A 22,106-nucleotide genomic window follows, 5' to 3' on the forward strand; every position below is an offset into this window, starting at 1 on the left:
ACAAGGCTGAGTCTGGCTTGATTTCGTGATGGAAAAATGAAAGGATGTATGAGATGAAGGGACCTTACATATCAATTTTAGTAATAAATATTCACAGAAACCTTATGAGATAAATATTATAATGCCCATCTTATAGATGGGGAAGATGAGATTTAGAAGGGCTAGTTACCTGCCCCAAGGCCACACAACAAATAGGGATCAGAGCAGGTTTAGAATCCGGGAGTACTTAATTCCAAGCCACAGGTCTTCCTAGGATGCAGCACTATCTTTAGTAACAAACCCTGTAAGTTGATTCCTAAATAAGTTACGCATATGTAGAAATGGTTCAGCCACTATAAAAACCTGTATGAAGTTTCCTCAAAAATTAAAATAGAACTATCATATAATTTAACTATCATGTGATTCATGATTCTGAGTATATATACAAAATAATTGAAATCAGGATTTTAAAGACATATCTGCCCTCCCACATTCATTTCAGCGTTATTCACAATAGCCAATAGATGGAAACAGGCTACATGTTCAGTGAAGGATAAATGAATAAAGAAAACAAAATGGACTGTTATTCAGCCTTAAAAAGAACAAAATTCTGACACACGCTACAATGGGAATGAACCAGAAGTATATTATGCTAAATGAAATTACCCAATCATAGAAGGGCAAGTATTTTATGAGTTCACTTATATGAGGTATCTAGAAGAGTCAAACTCCTAGGAACAGAGGGTAGAATTATGGTTACTAGGAGCTAGGGGGAAGTGGAAATGGGGAGATGTCATTAAATAAGTATGTGTATGTGTGTGTGTGTATATATGTATATGTATATATTAAATAAGTATATATAATTAAATTAGCATATAAGTATGTACACTTATATACTGTGTATATATACTAATTTAGGATACTTATAAATATATTAGTATGCTAATTATATTAGTATACTAATTATAAACATATTAGTATATAAATATATACATTAAATAAGTATGTGTATAAATATATGCACACAGACACACACACACATATAGAGAGAGAGAGAGAGAGAGAGAGTGAGAGAGCGAGACAAGGTCTTGCTCTGTTGCCCAGGCTAGAGTCCAGTGGTGTGATCACAGCTCACTGCAGCCTCAAACTTCTAGGTTCAGGCAATCCTCCTTCCTCAGCTTCCTGAATAGCTGGGACTACAGCCATGTGCCACCACACCTGGCTAATTTTCTTCTTCTTCTTCTTCTTCTTCTTATTATTATTATTATTATTTGTAAAGATGAGGTCTCACTATGTTGCCGAGGCTGGTCTCAAACTCCTGGGCTCAAGCAATCCTCCTGCCCTGGCCTCCCAAAGTGCTGGGATTGCAGGCATGAGCCACTGTGCCCAGCGAGGTATAAAATTTTAATTATACTAGATGAATAAGTTTTAGAGAATGGCTGTACAACACTTGTGCCTACAGCTAATAATACTATACTGTACACTTGAAATTTTGTTAGTAGGATCTCATGTAAAATGATCTTACCATAATTTTTTTTAAAAAGTTACTTAAGAGAGACTTTAAAATATTTCAAATGGAGGAAAAATAAATAAATAAAATAAGAAATTGTTTATACATGTTATTTCGATGCATTATCAAGTACCAAAATTAGGTCTTTTGGTTCACTGATCTGTTTTCCTTTTATCTTTGCACACATTATTAAGATTTCTGCTTCACTAAGTATAATTAATGTTCTTCATTTCTTAATGTGAGGTCATTGCTGCAGGCTTCATGGAAATCATGCAACATAGGCTTTTCCCATCAGAACACATTTTTTCATGTGTTCTGAATAGAATGGAAACAGGCAACATACAGAGTGGAGCTCCTGGATTATAGGCACAACCAACTAAATTGGTTGGTTTGTTAAGCCATAGACAACTGTGGGGAATAACTAGGTTGATGTTTGCCACTGAGTTGACTAGCTAACCAAATCATGCAGCTTTTGTTAGCTGTCAAATCAATCTCATCATCTACTAAAATCTCCCTAAAATGATCATTGCCTTGGTACAATACTGGACTTATGGTAACCAGTTTTTTAAATAATGCATTTATTCATTCCTCTACCATTTATCAAGGGCCTTTTTCAGGCAAAGCTCTGAGCCAGGCATGGAAAGCAACTAAAATATACACAAAAAAGTGTGTTTGTGCTGTCAAAGAACTTAGGTAAGAAAATCAGGTACATAGCTTCATACATAAGAGTTCTCTAATTTTGTGAATCATAAAGATATTTCTAATGTGTCTATAATGATATATGTCAGTTATGACAAGGTTGGCCAGATTATTTATTGTCCAAATTGGAGCATTTTCAAAGTGAAAGAGAGCAACACTATTAATAATTATTCTAGGACAACAGCCTAAACTGATCCTGTTCTGGGCAAACTAGAACATATCCTAGTTATTACCCACCCAGCAGAATTATGTTTCACTTGATTCTCTTTAAAATGCCATTGACATCTATCACAGATCATTCAGAAATCAAGTCTACATGTTACAAATCAATTAACTGACAAAAATAACTCAAAGTAAACAATAAAGTTGATGGCATAGGGTTAGTTACCAATTTTCTTGAATTATTTTCCTTATTTTTTACTCAAGGAGAACTTTTGGCATCAGTTCCATCTATTAAAAATAGAGTTGTCAACCAAACTGAAAACTACTGGTATGCACCCGGATACTATGCCGTTGTCTTGTTTAACATGACATGAATTTAGTTTCTTCTAATTTTTAATTTTAAGAATGGGGTGTATACATTTTTATATAGTGTGGATTTTTTTTTCTTTAATAACTTATGTTGCCTTTAGGAAATGCAGTTGCAGCTCATTGAATTCATTGCTAAATCTTTTCTTTGTGAGAACAAATTGAATAGCATGTATAAGACTGTAGGAATTTACTATCTGAACAATTTTAAATACCAAGATAATTGAAATTGTCAATTGCTTTAATATTGTTTCTACTTAAAACTTCCATGACTCATAATACTTATTCATGGATTATACATGTATAATTTTCCTAAATTTCTTTTTTTTTTTATTTATTTTTATTTTTTTAATTTATTTATTATTATTATACTTTAAGTTGTAGGGTACATGTGCATAACGTGCAGGTTTGTTACATATGTATACTTGTGCCATGTTGGTGTGCTGCACCCATCAACTCGTCATTTACATTAGGTATAACTCCCAATGCAATCCCTCCCCCCTCCCCCCTCCCCATGATAGGCCCCGGTGTGTGATGTTCCCCTTCCTGAGTCCAAGTGATCTCATTGTTCAGTTCCCACCTATGAGTGAGAACATGCGGTGTTTGGTTTTCTGTTCTTGTGATAGTTTGCTAAGAATGATGGTTTCCAGCTGCATCCATGTCCCTACAAAGGACACAAACTCATCCTTTTTGATGGCTGCATAGTATTCCATGGTGTATATGTGCCACATTTTCTTAATCCAATCTGTCACTGATGGACATTTGGGTTGATTCCAAGTCTTTGCTATTGTGAATAGTGCCGCAATAAACATACGTGTGCATGTGTCTTTATAGCAGCATAATTTATAATCCTTTGGGTATATACCCAGTAATGGGATGGCTGGGTCATATGGTATTTCTAGTTCTAGATCCTTGAGGAATCGCCATACTGTTTTCCATAATGGTTGGACTAGTTTACAATCCCACCAACAGTGTAAAAGTGTTCCTATTTCTCCACATCCTCTCCAGCACCTGTTGTTTCCTGACTTTTTAATGATCGCCATTCTAACTGGTGTGAGATGGTATCTCATTGTGGTTTTGATTTGCATTTCTCTGATGGCCAGTGATGATGAGCATTTTTTCATGTGTCTGTTGGCTGTATGAATGTCTTCTTTTGAGAAATGTCTGTTCATATCCTTTGCCCACTTTTTGATGGGGTTGTTTGTTTTTTTCTTGTAAATTTGTTTGAGTTCTTTGTAGGTGCTGGGTATTAGCCCTTTGTCAGATGAGTAGATTGCAAAAATTTTCTCCCATTCTGTAGGTTGCCTGTTCACTCTGATGGTAGTTTCTTTTGCTGTGCAGAAGCTCTTTAGTTTAATGAGATCCCATTTGTCAATTTTGGCTTTTGCTGCCGTTGCTTCTGGTGTTTTAGACATGAAGTCTTTGCCCATGCCTATGTCCTGAATGGTACTACCTAGGTTTTCCTCTAGGATTTTTATGGTATTAGGTCTAACATTTAAGTCTCTAATCCATCTTGAATTAATTTTTGTATAAGGAGTAAGGAAAGGATCCAGTTTCAGCTTTCTACTTATGGCTAGCCAATTTTCCCAGCACCCTTTATTAAATAGGGAATCCTTTCCCCATTTCTTGTTTCTCTCAGGTTTGTCAAAGATCAGATGGCTGTAGATGTGTGGTATTATTTCTGAGGACTCTGTTCTGTTCCATTGGTCTATATCTCTGTTTTGGTACCAGTACCATGCTGTTTTGGTTACTGTAGCCTTGTAGTATAGTTTGAAGTCAGGTAGCGTGATGCCTCCAGCTTTGTTCTTTTGACTTAGGATTGTCTTGGAGATGCGGGCTCTTTTTTGGTTCCATATGAACTTTAAAGCAGTTTTTTCCAATTCTGTGAAGAAAGTCATTGGTAGCTTGATGGGGATGGCATTGAATCTATAAATTACCTTGGGCAGTATGGCCATTTTCACGATATTGATTCTTCCTATCCATGAGCATGGTATGTTCTTCCATTTGTTTATGTCCTCTTTTATTTCACTGAGCAGTGGTTTGTAGTTCTCCTTGAAGAGGTCCTTTACATCCCTTGTAAGTTGGATTCCTAGGTATTTTATTCTCTTTGAAGCAATTGTGAATGGAAGTTCATTCCTGATTTGGCTCTCTGTTTGTCTGTTACTGGTGTATAAGAATGCTTGTGATTTTTGCACATTAATTTTGTATCCTGAGACTTTGCTGAAGTTGCTTATCAGCTTAAGGAGAATTTGGGCTGAGACAATGGGGTTTTCTAAATATACAATCATGTCATCTGCAAACAGGGACAATTTGACTTCTTCTTTTCCTAACTGAATATCCTTGATTTCTTTCTCTTGCCTAATTGCCCTAGCCAGAACTTCCAACACTATGTTGAATAGGAGTGGTGAGAGAGGGCATCCCTGTCTTGTGCCAGTTTTCAAAGGGAATTTTTCCAGTTTTTGCCCATTCAGTATGATATTGGCTGTGGGTTTGTCATAAATAGGTCTTATTATTTTGAGGTACGTTCCATCAATACCGAATTTATTGAGCGTTTTTAGCATGAAGGGCTGTTGAATTTTGTCAAAAGCCTTTTCTGCATCTATTGCGATAATCATGTGGTTCTTGTCTTTGGTTCTGTTTATATGCTGGATTATGTTTATTGATTTGCGAATGTTGAACCAGCCTTGCATCCCAGGGATGAAGCCCACTTGATCATGGTGGATAAGCTTTTTGATGTGTTGCTGAATCCGGTTTGCCAGTATTTTATTGAGGATTTTTGCATCGATGTTCATCAGGGATATTGGTCTAAAATTCTCTTTTTTTGTTGTGTCTCTGCCAGGCTTTGGTATCAGGATGATGTTGGCCTCATAAAATGAGTTAGGGAGGATTCCCTCTTTTTCTATTGATTGGAATAGTTTCAGAAGGAATGGTACCAACTCCTCCTTGTACCTCTGGTAGAATTCAGCTGTGAATCCATCTGGTCCTGGACTTTTTTTGGTTGGTAGGCTATTAATTATTGCCTCAATTTCAGAGCCTGCTATTGGTCTATTCAGGGACTCAACTTCTTCCTGATTAATCTTGGAAGAGTGTAAGTGTCCAGGAAATTATCCATTTCTTCTAGAGTTTCCAGTTTATTTGCGTAGAGGTGTTTATAGTATTCTCTGATGGTAGTTTGTATTTCTGTGGGGTCGGTGGTGATATCCCCTTTATCATTTTTAATTGCGTCGATTTGATTCCTCTCTCTTTTCTTCTTTATTAGTCTTGCTAGTGGTCTGTCAATTTTGTTGATCTTTTCAAAAAACCAACTCCTGGATTCATTGATTTTTTGGAGAGTTTTTTGTGTCTCTATCTCCTTCAGTTCTGCTCTGATCTTAGTTATTTCTTGCCTTCTGCTAGCTTTCGAATGTGTTTGCTCTTGCTTCTGTAGTTCTTTTAATTGCGATGTTAGAGTGTCAATTTTAGATCTTTCCTGCTTTCTCTTGTGGGCATTTAGTGCTATAAATTTCCCTCTACACACTGCTTTAAATGTGTCCCAGAGATTCTGGTATGTTGTATCTTTGTTCTCATTGGTTTCAAAGAACATCTTTATTTCTGCCTTCATTTCGTTATGTACCCAGTAGTCATTCAGGAGCAGGTTATTCAGTTTCCATGTAGTTGAGCGGTTTTGATTGAGTTTCTTAGTCCTGAGTTCTAGTTTGATTGCACTGTGGTCTGAGAGACAGTTTGTTATAATTTCTGTTCTTGTACATTTGCTGAGGAGTGCTTTACTTCCAATTACGTGGTCGATTTTGGAGTAAGTACGATGTGGTGCTGAGAAGAATGTATATTCTGTTGATTTGGGGTGGAGAGTTCTATAGATGTCTATTAGGTCTGCTTGCTGCAGAGATGAGTTCAATTCCTGGATATCCTTGTTAACTTTCTGTCTCGTTGATCTGTCTAATGTTGACAGTGGAGTGTTGAAGTCTCCCATTATTATTGTATGGGAGTCTAAGTCTCTTTGTAAGTCTCTAAGGACTTGCTTGATGAATCTGGGTGCTCCTGTATTGGGTGCATATATATTTAGGATAGTTAGCTCTTCCTGTTGAATTGATCCCTTTACCATTATGTAATGGCCTTCTTTGTCTCTTTTGATCTTTGATGGTTTAAAGTCTGTTTTATCAGAGACTAGTATTGCAACCCCCGCTTTTTTTTGTTCTTCATTTGCTTGGTAAATCTTCCTCCATCCCTTTATTTTGAGCCTATGTATGTCTCTGCGTGTGAGATGGGTCTCCTGAATACAGCAGACTGATGGGTCTTGACTCTTTATCCAGTTTGCCAGTCTGTGTCTTTTAATTGGAGCATTTAGTCCATTTATATTTAAGGTTAAGATTGTTATGTGTGAACTTGATCCTGCCATTATGATATTAACTGGTTATTTTGCTCGTTAGTTGATGTAGTTTCTTCCTAGCCTCGATGTTCTTTACATTTTGGCATGTTTTTGCAATGGCTGGTACCGGTTGTTCCTTTCCATGTTTAGTGCTTCCTTCAGGGTCTCTTGTAAGGCAGGCCTAGTGGTGACAAAATCTCTAAGCATTTGCTTATCTGTAAAGGATTTTATTTCTCCTTCACTTATGAAACTTAGTTTGGCTGGATATGAAATTCTGGGTTGAAAATTCTTTTCTTTAAGAATGTTGAATATTGGCCCCCACTCTCTTCTGGCTTGGAGAGTTTCTGCCGAGAGATGTGCTGTTAGTCTGATGGGCTTCCCTTTGTGGGTAACCCGACCTTTCTCTCTGGCTGCCCTTAAGATTTTTTCCTTCATTTCAACTTTGGTGAATCTGGCAATTATGTGTCTTGGAGTTGCTCTTCTCGAGGAGTATCTTTGTGGCGTTCTCTGTATTTCCTGGATTTGAATGTTGGCCTGCCCTACTAGGTTGGGGAAGTTCTCCTGGATGATATCCTGAAGAGTGTTTTCCAACTTGGTTCCATTTTCCCCCTCACTTTCAGGCACCCCAATCAGACGTAGATTTGGTGTTTTTACATAATCCCATACTTCTTGCAGGCTTTGTTCATTTCTTTTTCTTCTTTTTTCTTTTGGTTTCTCTTCTCGCTTCATTTCATTCATTTGATCCTCAATCGCTGATACTCTTTCTTCCAGTTGATCGAGTCGGTTACTGAAGCTTGTGCATTTGTCACGTATTTCTCGTGTCATGGTTTTCATCTCTTTCATTTCGTTTATGACCTTCTCTGCATTAATTACTCTAGCCATCAATTCTTCCACTTTTTTTTCAAGATTTTTAGTTTCTTTGCGCTGGGTACGTAATTCCTCCTTTAGCTCTGAGAAATTTGATGGACTGAAGCCTTCTTCTCTCATCTCGTCAAAGTCATTCTCCGTCCAGCTTTGATCCGTTGCTGGCGATGAGCTGCGCTCCTTTGCCGGGGGAGATGCGCTCTTATTTTTTGAATTTCCAGCTTTTCTGCCCTGCTTTTTCCCCATCTTTGTGGTTTTATCTGCCTCTGGTCTTTGATGATGGTGATGTACTGATGGGGTTTTGGTGTAGGTGTCCTTCCTGTTTGATAGTTTTCCTTCTAACAGTCAGGACCCTCAGCTGTAGGTCTGTTGGAGATTGCTTGAGGTCCACTTCAGACCCTGTTTGCCTGGGTATCAGCAGCAGAGGCTGCAGAAGCTAGAATATTTCTGAACAGTGAGTGTCCCTGTCTGATTCTTGCTTTGGAAGCTTCCTCTCAGGGGTGTACTCCACCCTGTGAGGTGTGGGGTGTCAGACTGCCCCTAGTGGGGGATGTCTCCCAGTTAGGCTACTCAGGGGTCAGGGACCCACTTGAGCAGGGAGTCTGTCCCTTCTTAGATCTCAACCTCCGTGTTGGGAGATCCACTGCTCTCTTCAAAGCTTTCAGACAGAGTCGTTTGTGTCTGCAGAGGTTTCGGCTGCGTTTGTTATTGCCCTGTCCCCAGAGGTGGAGTCTACAGAGACAGGCAGGTTTCCTTGAGCTGCTGTGAGCTCCACCCAGTTCGAGCTTCCCAGCAGCTTTGTTTACCTACTTAAGCCTCAGCAATGGCGGGCGCCCCTCCCCCAGCCTCGCTGCTGCCTTGCCCGTAGATCACAGACTGCTGTGCTAGCAATGAGGGAGGCTCCGTGGGTGTGGGACCCTCCCGGCCAGGTGTGGGATATGATCTCCTGGTGTGCCTGTTTGCTTAAAGCGCAGTATTGGGGTGGGAGTTACCCGATTTTCCAGGTGTTGTGTGTCTCAGTTCCCCTGGCTAGGAAAAGGGATTCCCTTCCCCCTTGCGCTTCCCAGGTGAGGCAATGCCTCGCACTGCTTCAGCTCTCGCTGGTTGGGCTGCAGCAGCTGTCCAGCACCGATCGTCCGGCACTCCCCAGTGAGATGAACCCAGTACCTCAGTTGAAAATGCAGAAATCACCGGTCTTCTGTGTCGCTGGCGCTGTGAGTTGGAGACTGGAGCTGTTCCTATTCGGCCATCTTGCTCCGCCCCCCCCAAATTTCTTTAAATTAAAAATGATTTTTCCTCCTAAAAGGTTATAAAGATCATGGCTATTATATTTTTCTCGCAACTGTAGTTACTGAAACACAGATTTGTTTCATTTAAACTGTAGAAATCTTTTGGAGACTAATTATACACAGAAAGGAAGCCACATATTAAATATAACATCCAAAACCAAATAGGCTATTTGCAATGAAAGTTATTTGATCATTTGGAAATTATATTCATGATTATTTCATTGTCTAGTTGAATTTATTTTAATTTAGTTTCACAAATCGCTACAAATATATGTTACTTTTATCTACTTCCCCTAATATTTCTTTGATAATCCTATGCTGATAACAACACAGTTATAAACGAAAACTGAAGTGCTTCTATATTTGTTATTTAAAGTGGGAAAATATGTATTAATGACCCATAAATGGCTGAAATTACTCTAGTTGATACCTAAACTCAGGAAAAAATTATACTTCCCAAAGTCCCAAGAGTTAAATTTATTTCCTTAAATTTTTCAATAGCCAGCGTCATCCTGAGTAAGTATATACTCAACAAATATCACCTAAGTGATTGAGATAATGAATGAGGTATTTTTGAGGTAATTTTGAAGTGTCAATTTCTAGCTTTGAGAGTTTTGTTTTTGTGCGTGTATGTGTTTGTGAATGTTTTTATTCATCCTGCTCCATAGTTACTGAAATTAAGATGAAAAAGATAGTATATAGTAAGTACAGAAAATTGTCCTATTTCCCTTTCAAATTTACAGGATGAAAAAGGCAAGGCTTGATCATTAGTCACTACTTTGTTGATGATAGTGTCTTGGAGACAAGTGAGCCACACTCTCCATTAGGAAAACATTTCCATCTAAGAACCCAATGCACAGAAACCCCATTATTCATTAGAATTTGATGTAAATTAACCCTTCCCTGAACCAATTCCAGATGCAGTCAAGGTCCATAAAGATATAATCCTCACCTGTAACATAATCACATGGACACAGCCGAGGACACTCTCAAGGCAGTCCTGCAGATTATAATCAATTTGCCTAAAAATCGTAGTGGTTTGAGAGGAGGAGTGGATTTTCTCTTCAAAGTAAGACAAGTATGGTTGAATTGTAGAAAATCATGTCCTCTTCTTCCACTTGCTCTAAAACCAGTAAGAGCTGACCACTGCTGCAATATTGAAAAGACATTTTAAAGAATATATTGCTCATTGTTCTTTGACCCTAAAACCCTCATTTCATTTTCCTTTGCCTAGTCAAATACATTTGTTCTTATAATGTTCCAGTAAAGATTTCCTTGCTCCCCTTCCCCACACAATCAGTATTTGGAATGTCTTGTTGCCATACAATCCTAAATACACCTGTATCATAGCATTGTATAATAATACTAATAGTGGCTAATATTTGCCGTGTGCTTACTCTGAGCCAGAAACTATGCTAAGGTCATTATAAGCATTATTTTACTTATTATTTTCAAAGTCCCAAGAGTTAAGTAATATTGTTTTCCTCATTTTATTGATGAGAACTCAAAATCAGAGAGAGGCTAAGGACCTTTTCCAAGGCTTTCCAATTCAGAAGTTGGAGCCACGCTTTCAGATCCCAGAGCATCTGCATCTATTACCAATTAGCTATACTGCAAAAGCCTTCATTTGTCTGCCCTATCCTCCATCCTGTGAGCTATAGGAAGGTGGAGAAAATGTCTCGTTTATCTTCATAACTTCAATACTTGGCAATCATTCCTGACAGAGTAGTGCTTCACTATTTACCAAAGGAATAAATGAATGAATGAATGAATGGTATGTGGTGTGCACAGAAGAAATTAGAACATTTCCAGGACTGGGGGAAGGGCAGAAAAAGCTTCGTGCAGAAGACATTTGATCCAACTCTTAAAGCATAAGCAGGCATTATCTCAGAAGAACAAAAAGCACATTTCTCCTTGACTTGCTTTTTCGTATTGCTGATTGTTTGTTTGCTACCAAAGTGTTAATTTAATTTAAACTGTTGTTCACTGGAGAAATTAGTTCACAAATAAGTGGTATTCCTGTCAGCAAAGAGAGCTTAGAATGTCACAATGCCCATGTTTTTATTAATAGTGTAAGTGCCACACTGTGTTTATAATTATCCCTTGCTTTTGTTGATTATTAGTTCTTCTTAACGTAACTTCATGTTTAGAATTGTGAGAGTAGAGAAAGGAAAATCTGGAAAACAACCATTAAAGACGTAACTTTCCTTAGGGATCACCGAACAAGGGTTATAGACATAAGAGAAGAAAGGAAACTTAAGATAATCAACATCAACACAGACTTTTGAAGAGGCCCTAAGCAATGAGAGCAGAAATATGCCAAGGAAAAATGGGTGGTACCAGAAGAAAAGGAGGATCCAGGAAAGAGCTAGAAGAGTTCACAAGTAGAAAGAGCCCTACAGCAGCCATGAGAGTTTAGGGACATGGATGAAGATTTCTGTGTTTGCCCCAAAAGAAGCCATTAATAACACTAAAGCTTAGCTTCCCCCCCCCCCCCCCCCGCCACAAATCTAGTTGTCAGAAAAGCCTTACAACAAATTTTCCAAATGTTCTCTTCTTTCCAAATTCAGTTGAGCCTGAAGGGTTTATGCTGTCCACTCCCACCTACTCATTGCCAATTCATCTCCCCTGCAAGCCACCTTCATATGCAGTAACTGCTCCCCACAGGATAAACTGACATTCTGGGCTTCTAGACAGGAAATCCAATGTTCTGTCCTTTCATAAGTCCCATGACAATGCAGAGAGCTGCTCGAGTCAGTGCCTTCCACATACTCTCTACAGCTGAAAGAATGCAAGCATCTTCCCAAAGTAACCATTCCATCCACACGTTTGTTTCTTCAGTATGTCTGGCAATGGGTAGTACACAGGGAGAGAAGATGGAAAGCAGGGAATCAGTAAAAGATAATATATAATTCCTATGATAATACTTTCAAGGAAACTGTAATCTATCTGTCGAGAAAAAAGAAACTACAAAACATCCTGAAAACAATTAATCCCTAATTTATGTTACTGAGTAAAAGCACAGTATAAATTCACAGACGTCTGACCACTATGAGCTATTGCAAGAGGGAACGTTTTCATGGAGGATACGGAAATTAAACTAGGTCATGACATATGAGAAATATTATTTATAGAACAGAGAATGGGAGCACATTCAAGAGAGAAAAATGTCACAAGTAAAGATGTGCTAGTGGGAAAAAAAGTTTAGATGGAATGAAGAACAGAAACTAGATAGGCCTGATTTTAATAGACAAAGAATGTCAGGAAATAGTAGGATATGAAAGTGGATAAATTAAGAGAAAGATTAGATGATGGATTCCATCGACCAAAATTTTGTAAAAATCCAGCCAGAGAAGAAAGAGTCATTCCATAATTCTGCGATTTAGGTATATGCCATGTTTTCTTCTCAACTATTTCCTACAGGTTTTGATTATATATGGCCACAACTCACTTTCTGACTAGAAAGGACCTACCTTACTCTGTTTGGACTGCTGTAACAAAATACCATTGACTGGGTAGCTTTTAAACAACAGAAATGTATTAGTACTGGAGGCTCGGAAGTTCAAGATCAACTGACCAGCAGACTTAGTGTCTAGTAAGGATCCACACATTTCCTCGTTCATAAATGATGTCTTCTCTCTGTGTCCTCACATGACGAAGGAACGAGGCAATTCTCCAGGACCTCTTTTATAAGGTCACTAATCCCATTCAGGAAGGCTCTGCCCTCATGACCTAATCGGCCCCATCTTCTAATACGGTGACATTGGCGATTAGGTTTCAGTGAATGAAATCTCGGGGGACATAAACATTCAGACCGTGCCAGGATCTCACACTAAAATGATAGCATCTTTCCTTCATGATGGATTTATCAATCAAAACTCCTGAATTATATTCTTAGACATATTCTTTCATTTTGGAACTCAAATCAATGCAAACTGTTTATTCTTCCAGAATTTTTAAAAATATATAATGTTATGCTGACAGAAAGTTTTTCCTGAGCAGATTTTTTTGGGAGTTTGGTTTTTGAAACTAGCTTATTAAATACACAAAATCTTCAGCCCAGTTTTGGATTTCTGCTCATTAGAAGTTTTCTCTAGGCATAGTTTTGTTAGTAAGTCTTGCTTTAATAGTAAGTCTTGCTTTAAGCCCCTCCTTTTCTTTCTTTCTTTTTTTTTTTTTTTTTTTTTTTACTTAATTTGAATCTTTCTAAAGTTCTTAATTGAGGATTTTAATTGAGGGTTTTTAGAACTATGATGCTCTCCTATGTCTCTCAAAGGACCAAAGACATGTTTTGGTCTGGGGAGGTTCAGATATAATCAGATTAAGTCTTCCTTAACTAAAAATTGAGCAAATTCCCTGGATCAGCATCACTAAGAAGGAGTCTCTGGGGCAACAGACTGATGTTATTACTCACCATCTTAATGTATATAAAATTAAGAAACTATATTTACTCACTTCAGAACATTTCTAAGTTGTGGAGATCAATATAAAAGGTGCCTTATACTGAGCAGTGGGTGGTTTGAACATTTCTGTAATTGGTACAATCTGTTTTCAGAGCTAAGGAAGCCAGAAGATTATAAAAGCAGACCCTTAACTACGTGAGGGGAGTTAACAGTCTAGAGCACAAGAAAGTTTGCATCAGATGACCAGGATTCTTATGGTGCCTCTTTCGGCCAAGGGCTGTGCCTTCTCTGATATTAGGCCATAATAATCACATGCACTCAACATGCAATGCCTCATTTAGTTCTAACCATCAGTAGTACTGTTATTTCCACTTTACAGATGCTGAAATGAAGGCCCAAAGAAATGAATTGACTTACTTGGGGTCACACACTTCACCTAACCTCGAATCCTCAATTTTTCTCTAGTGTATAATTTTGAGTTTCTGTTTCCTAGTTTGTAAAGTGCAACATTTGGAGACTATTTTTAAGCAGACCGTCCTACCAGAAAATTCTAGAAGTCTTAACATTTCTTAATTGTAAAATAAGTGTTTTAAAAGAAATGCCATTACACATAGTTTACAAAAACACGAGTTTATCATGGGACCAACTATGTTCAGGGAACGCTGGAATGTCTTAAAGAACAGTTCTAGGGGCAAATGAGGAATGTAAATGGGAAAGAAATCATAAATAGTGCTCTACAGCCCTAATGGGATCCAGAATCTATGTATTTTTACCATTAAGTCCTGTGAGCACTAAAGATAATCACAGCTGGCAATATGTAAATTATTCTTATTTGCAGTTCCTTGAAGTTAAAGGTTGTGTGTGTTTGGCTGGTATAACTGCGTTGCCACTTAATTACCAATATAAATGCTCTCAAGTTATAGAAACCAATAAAAGCCCCTCAACTTAAAGATTTATTTACAGAACCCTAAGTAATGACATTGAGCTTCACATTCACCTTGGGAGGTGAGCTGAAGAGGATTAGCCTCCTGTGTAATTGTGCATAATTAGTCTTCTGTCTTGAAACAGAAAAGGAGTATTCACAGGATTCCCACCATGGCTGGGGAGGACAGACCATGGCTGTCCCTAGCCATGGCTGGGGAGGACAGAGGACCACTCTGAAGGAGAAAATGAGCACCTTCGTAAAGAGGCAATGTGGGACAGAAAGAGCCTGGGGTGGGTTATGAGAGCCATGAAGGTGATGCACATGTGCATAAAGGGAAAGCATTTGAGTGACTGCCTCTTCAAATTAAATATTCTGTGACAGAAAAGTAGGCTGCATCCTATGTGTTAGCTCTCATGGCACTTCAAGCTAGAGAGACGTATAACAAGAACCATCATCATTGGTCAATTTTCTTTTAAAGACTTGTCTACTGTTTTACTAATTCCATTGAACAGACATTGCAATTCACAAGCTCCTATTACATTCTCTTGGTTAAAAGTGAGGTCCTGATTGGGCTCGACACATGAATCTGTAGAGCTTTCCCCTCTACCTGGCAAACAATCCAAGTTGCACCTGGATATATCAGACCTTACTCGTCATTTATGTCCAGGAGTGCTGCATTTGTTTTACAATGCCATCTAATTTGTCAGCTCAGTTCAAAAAAATTTCAGCACCTGCAAAACATCATGAACCCTGAAGTTGACAGGAAAAGGAGGAAAAGATGGCATGTTGTTTGAATAGTTTTCTCAATATAGAAATGTATGGGTCTTGAAATTGTACATTAAGACAAAAGCGTAGCATGCCATGAATTGCAGGAGCTCATGGCGCAGGACATGCCAATTAGAATTTATGCTACACAAATGCAAAAGTATGTTCTTATAAGTTAAATAGTTTGACTTCTCCACATTTTATACACCTGTAATGTTGTCGCTCTTGATTTTGTGCATGATAGTGTAGAATAAGCTTTTTGCCTTAGACTTTTTATAGGCAGAAATGTGCCATTGCAATGAAATAACTTTAGGAGCATTTTATGGACGACTGTATTACCATCCTCATCAATTGGCATTTACTGAATTCAGGCACTATATATAATACTGATATACCTTATACAGAGTGGAATATGTGTGTATGTTTTAATAAATGATCCAAATTATTTTCAGGCCATTTTTACATGAATCTATAAGGAAATATAAGCTCCTTTAAAACAGTTTTGAAACTTAGTGTCTCAAAAGGAGTAGAAAAACAACTCCGAAGTTCCCCTATGCTCCTGGAAACATTAAATCCTCTTGGCAATGGGTGACATGTGAAAGGACTCCCTCAGTTTGCCCCGAAATACTCCCCTTGGTCCTAAAAACATTACACACTCCTTTAGTGAGTTATAGGCAAAGGAGCCAGTGTGTTTTGAGGGACAAGGTATAAATGCTATGGCATCCAAAAGGATTAGCTGCCTTTTCTGGAAAATTAGGAAATTGATGTGTAATTTTTAATTACGCATAAATTTCAAACTTTTCATCAAAGTCAAATTGTGCTTATGTAGTCAAACCTAATCTAAGCATTGATTCAAGAACCTGCTGATGGAGTGAAAATACATGGCAACTTGTTAACAAGAAGTACAATTATCTACAGCTCAGCAAATAACGCTCAGAGTGTCATGTAATATGCTGAGCTCAGGCAGCCTATAGCCAATGCAGATCTCTCTCTTTTTTTTTTTTTTTTCTTCACGGTTAATATTTACAGTTGGAAGCAAAACATGGCTGCAATCTAAGTGCTGCACCTAACAAGGAAGTTGTTGGCTTGATACCTTGTTTCCTGACACTGAAGCACTGAAACAGCTACCTTCTTAATCATCGCCTGATGATACTGTGTTAAAACTGGAGGGGAGCACATGGCTGTTTTATATGAGCCACAACCCCGGGAGATTTTATTCATTGTTTAGTTGTTTTACTTCTTGATAGACATACTGGGATGTTAAAAGCATAGGACTGAAAGTTGTGCATTATGGAAGGAGTTTTTTCTTTGTTCTCCTGCTGAATTTTTCTAGGTCTGTGCAGACACTGTTTGTAAAGACAGTGTACCTCCCGACACCTACTGTGTGCTAGGCACCTTCCTAGAACTCAGAACAAAACCTTTCCACCCATCAGCCTACTTTATTGAAGTTATTCTCACATGCAAAGTCCAAAAAAAAAAAAAAACCTAAACAAACATCAGTAATCAGAGAAGCATGATTGGTTACATAAGCACTGTGCGCAGTAAGAGACCTGAAATATAAAATAACGATTTTTACTCTTCTTTCAGTCTGCAAATATGCCAGCTAAGGGTAATACAGTTGAAATTATGGGGTAGATTTGGGGTTACATTTATATAGTGCTCTAAGGATGCAGCTGTGCGTAATTAAACAAGTCCTGATAATTTGGATTCTAAGCTGCTTACTAACTGTGTGCCTTTGGATGAATTGCTTAAATCATCTTTTAAATATATGCAATAATCTCTGTATCATTAGATTGTGGTGAAAATTAAGAGATGGCATGTAAAATGCCAGAAAATATTAAATCCTCATCTTGTAGTTACTTTTTCCATATCCCTATGTTCCACCTTTTAGTTCTAATGTATTTTGCAGGTAATCCCAGTGTAGAAAATGAACCAAATACAGGAAAGATTAACTACTTGGGTAGGAAGCTCAAAGAATCAAAGACCTAGGTTTCATCTTTGTCGTAGAATTTATATATTTACTCTGGGTTCCTGAAACTAGTAAAAGAACCCTAACAAATAGTAGCAAACGAATTTTAGTAAAAGAGAACATTGAAACATTTAATAGAAGACCAACGTCTTAGAATGACTTAATAAAAATGCCTTTTAATATTGAGGTGATTTCTGCTCAGGTCCACCTCACAAAGAGGACCTGGACTGAGTTGAGCTATGCTGCAACTCTTTCTCGCTTGTCAAAGTTGTAGCTCCTCCTTGTGTTGCTAAATCACAGCAGATGGCTTCCTTTTACACCCAGCACTGTCAGTGGAATGTAAATGCGTCTCCTCACAACACTGAAAATACTAAGGCTATGTGTTTAATCTGTGCTGTACAAGCAGAATGACCCTGAAAAGAACATGAGCACTGAGCACGTTTGGAGAATTGGCATCAATCCTTGGAAACAGGATTGGGGAGGATTTTTCAAGCCTAGTGACTAATCATGGTTTTCTTCCTGAGGCTCCTAACTCAGCCATATCCCTGAGGACAAGCAATCTAAATGGTGATTGAATAGAAAAGTTATAGACCCAAGGGAAATATTTTTTTTTAAAGGGGCAGTGGGAGTGTTATTTGGGGTATGGGAAAAAGTAGAGAGAGTTGTGCTGCACCACAAAATTGAAGAGGCTTAGTTTATAGTTTGAACACTCAATTCTGTGTCTCCTTGGGAGTTAAAAAAAATAAAATTTCCCTGTTTCAGATTATTTAAGTCACTAAGAGGAATATTTTCTCTAAGCAATTACTTCAAAATTCAGAAATAATGTAAATAATTCATGTCAATATGATACCAAATATGAGACAAGAATTATTCAGAAAAAAACTATATTTTGAGAGTATGAATAGCAAATTATAGAAATAAAATATAATCAAGCACATTATCCAGGTTATCTCATTTTTTTCTTAAATAGATGTGAGAGCTGCTTAGTAAACAGATAACCTGATCTTCATTTTATTAAAACAGTCTCCAAAAATTAACCAGTGGCTAAGGGAGAAGAGAACTTGTCATGCAATTTGTCTTTTGAGCCTTTTGTAGCAAAGGAACACAGTTCTTGTCACTTCTACTTCCCACCTTTCCTTGGGCAAGGGTCTCAAACTATTATTTAAAAAAAAGATGTGGTCATTGTGAATATCATAATTACCCTATGTACCATATATAACACAGACTTAGAGATCGCAAAGCATAAAATACTCACTTTAGCTTTATTGTATGATCTAATTTTATAGTAGGTTATTAAATTCTGTGCTAAATTTATACATAGAGATGGAACAATTTTAGTTCAGCAGTATTTTTAAACTAATAGGAAAATGCTGTTAGACTTTATTTTTGTCCCCTCTAAGAATAAATGGTTTAGATTCCTCAATACAAATGAAAACCTAGCCTTCGTTTTTGTTGTGCTTTGGGGTATTTAGGTGAACTGTTAGTAAAGTCATACATAAGGTTTTGTTTGTTTGTTTGTTTTGTTTTGTTTTTTAAATTCTGCTAACTTTAAAACCTATAGACTTTTACCAAATGGCTTATGAAAGACTGACTTCTGAAAGAAACCTTAGTTCTAAAACTAAATACTATTTCAATAAATCCTCATAATATGAAGGTTTCTATCTTTGCTGGTTGTCAGGTTGCTTGGTGTTTTAAGTTGCTTTGAGTTCATAGGTTTTAGAAATGTTCACTTGGGATCTGATCAGCCTCTCAGCTTCACAGGATCCATCTCTGTTTAGACATACCAAGTCTCAACCTATTTTGAAGAGAGAAGGCTGTGAAGTGAAAGGCTTCCCATTAAAGCATGATGTGTGTTTTTCATCTTCCACTAGGCAGAGTTCGAAACTGAAAGTCTGATAATTTGATGTAAACTGACAGTGGCAATAGAAATGGCTACTTTTGAGATTATTTAAGAGAAGGTACAAAGTATAGACATTCATCAACGAAACACTAAAAGAAAGGTTTTTATTTCTATGCTTTTAAAAATAAGAATAGAGTAAATGGCACAATAGATTATATAAACAAGGACTTCAATGACAAGCTGTAAAAGTTAAAATAATATATTTTACATGGGTGACTTGACGCCACACTTTATCACCTACACGAGGGGAAGCCAATTTGAGTCTGGTCAATAAAATACAACCTCCAAAGTTGGGACTGGGGCAAAGCTGACATGTGTGGCAGAGTCTGGTGATTTGGCATCCACTTCTGCTGAGACACAGCAGGAGTTGGCACTGCTACCATCTGGGGTATATCCGACATTTAAACCCTATTTGATTAATCAACACTTATGCAGGTTGAAGGGACGATGCATTGGCTCTGCTCTGAGGCAGTTCAGGCTCTAGTAATTTAATGCAGGTCTGAGGCATAAATGGGACTAGTGATTCAAAAGCTGGATTTACTGCAGTCTCACAACTGTTGAAAATTAAAGTACATGTGCTGCAAGTTAGGGTTACTAGGGTATCTCATTATAGGAGGCTATTTTTTTTCAGAGGTTGGAATCTTTACTGAATTACTGAGAGACTTATTCGAATGTAGGCTTGTACCAAATAATTTTCTGATAAATTGGTCATAAATCCTCAGTAAAATAAGCTTGGTGTTCTCAGCATATCTATTGGCTTTTTGATCATTTTTATGGCTTTCCTTTTGCTGGTCAAATTATCCTTATATGCTCCTAAAGCTCCTCTGACATGGATTAAGTCAACACAAACCAATAGACCTTCATTACTTTGGCAACTGGTTTTGATTTGGGGGCAATAAATATAATGACACAGACTAGATTACCTCTGCTGAAGGGATATGTGATAAGCCGTAGGGATGTCAGGGATCCTGCATTATTTTTTCTGCCTAATGTGAGAATGAATTAATAGTAGCTTTTAACCAGTTGAAGAAAGTTGGAAAGAAGAAAGAAATCTGAATGAAAAGAGAACCGAGGTACGGCTTATAGGTTAAGAGCAGTGACACCAGTCAATCATAAGAAAGTCCATGAACACCCACTGTGTGTCCAACACCGTGCAAGGCACAGGCAGGCAGGGTCAGGGCCAAATATGTGAGGAAACTAACATGTGATGTGATCCATATCTTAGTGTCTAGTAGAGGAGATAAGACCATCAATGACAGTAAGATTTATTGTGCAATAAAAGTGTAGAGCAGAGAGAAATAAGCAAGGCCTGGAATAGCCAAGGAAGGGGTAATGGAAGAAGCAAGATCTGCAAATATGGGGGTTGGAGGAACTATTTTCTTTATAAAAAGTGTTTGTTAAATTATTACTTTTCCAACATTTTGCTTGGAAAAAAATGCAAACCTAAAGAGAATTGGAAAATAAAGTTACAACTAATGCATGTAAATCTTTAACCCAGATTACCAACTTTTTAACATTTTGATACTTTTGCTTTATCTCTGTCCCTATACATGTTTTTTTTTGTTTGTTTGTTTTGTTTGTTTGTTTGTTTGCTCAGTGATTAGAAAGTAGATTGCAGATGTCATGACACTTTACCACTAAGTATTTTAGTGTCTCTTAAGAAAGAGGACTTCCTTCTATAACCACAATGCTAGTATCGTATTCAAGAAATTTAACATCTTATATGCTATCCATATTCAGACTTCCTAATTGTCCCAGTAATGTCCTTTATAGATTTTTAAAATCCAGGATACAATCAATTCCATTTAGTCATCAGTTGGCATGTCTTTTTAGTACCTTTTTTACCTCAAACTGTCCCCTGCCCTTTTATTCCTTTTGCCACTGAATATTCTCTTGCTTCTGGAATTCTGTATAAAATCAATTGGCATATTTATCCCTTGTCTTCTAAAATTATTTAGTATGGCAGAAATGGGATATGAAGAAACTCCAATCTTTTTCTGCACTACAAAATGCAGGTTAGCAGAGGACCCAGCAGATGCATAAAAAGGGAACTGAAATAATGAAGCTACTATGTTTAGAAAAAGTGATATAAGTCATCAGGCTAGGAAAGGACCAGCAGCGAGTACACATGAAATTGCTCCCTCCATTCTGGCCCTCCTGAGAGAGAGGAAGTCAGGTTTCTTGACATGGTATCTAGATGGGTTACATGCCCAGTTTTGGTAAACACTTCTCTGGCACATGAGCTGTCTGCCACTTCCTATTCTATTTCTTCTCCATTTGTGGCTCTGCATAAGGAGTTACCCTTCTGTAAAGTTTTGCAGGCATGCAGGAAATGTCCCAGAACCACAGGCATGCTTTTTGTTCTCCTTAAAGCAATTGGATCATGGTGATTCCTTCAGCCTAAAACACACTTCTTTACCTCATTCTCCCAGCAACTTCCTTTGAGAAACTTAGAGATGCCATGAGGCACCTTCCTTTCTCCTTGTTTTTCCTTCATATTCACCTCTAAACTAACACCACCCATATGGAACTGTAATTGTTTATATAGCTGCCCCACCCCCAGGCACTACCACTAAATAGTGAATTATTTTAAAGATAATGGTTATGCCTTTTACTTCCATATCTCCAGGATCTAATATGCTGTCTGAAACTTTGAAGGCATTTGGTAATAATTTGTTAAGTAAGTAAATGAAAGCATGAATAAATGAATGAATGAATTTCACCACAAACAAACTTTCTGGGCTATACAGAACTCTTCTTGTGACTGAGAAGAACTTAATAATGTGTTAAACAGGGCAATCAGCATTACAAGTGTGTGAGTCAATAACAATTGATCAGCCATTTGCGCAAAGCACTGCGTTTTATATTATTGGAAAGTTCCAGAGTAACGAATAGTCATGCCTTAGAGT

General features: G+C 37.7%; 2 protein-coding genes across 8 annotated transcripts in view; one reads left to right on the plus strand and one right to left on the minus strand.

Moving 5' to 3' along the window:
* Positions 1–22,106, plus strand: part of LOC105484660 (crumbs cell polarity complex component 1) — a 279,683-nt gene that overhangs the window by 247,797 nt on the left and 9,780 nt on the right. The gene's annotated exons all lie outside the window — the stretch shown is intronic.
* The window catches only part of LOC105484665 (DENN domain containing 1B), a 321,512-nt gene continuing 311,470 nt past the window's right edge, over positions 12,065–22,106 (minus strand). The window contains exon 25 of the transcript XR_011612370.1: positions 12,065–12,081. The gene's annotated coding sequence lies outside the window, so the exon portion shown is untranslated. The remainder of the gene's footprint in view (positions 12,082–22,106) is intronic.

The sequence above is a fragment of the Macaca nemestrina genome, chromosome 1, assembly GCF_043159975.1.
Source record: "Macaca nemestrina isolate mMacNem1 chromosome 1, mMacNem.hap1, whole genome shotgun sequence".
Classification (NCBI taxonomy): Eukaryota; Metazoa; Chordata; class Mammalia; order Primates; family Cercopithecidae; genus Macaca; species Macaca nemestrina.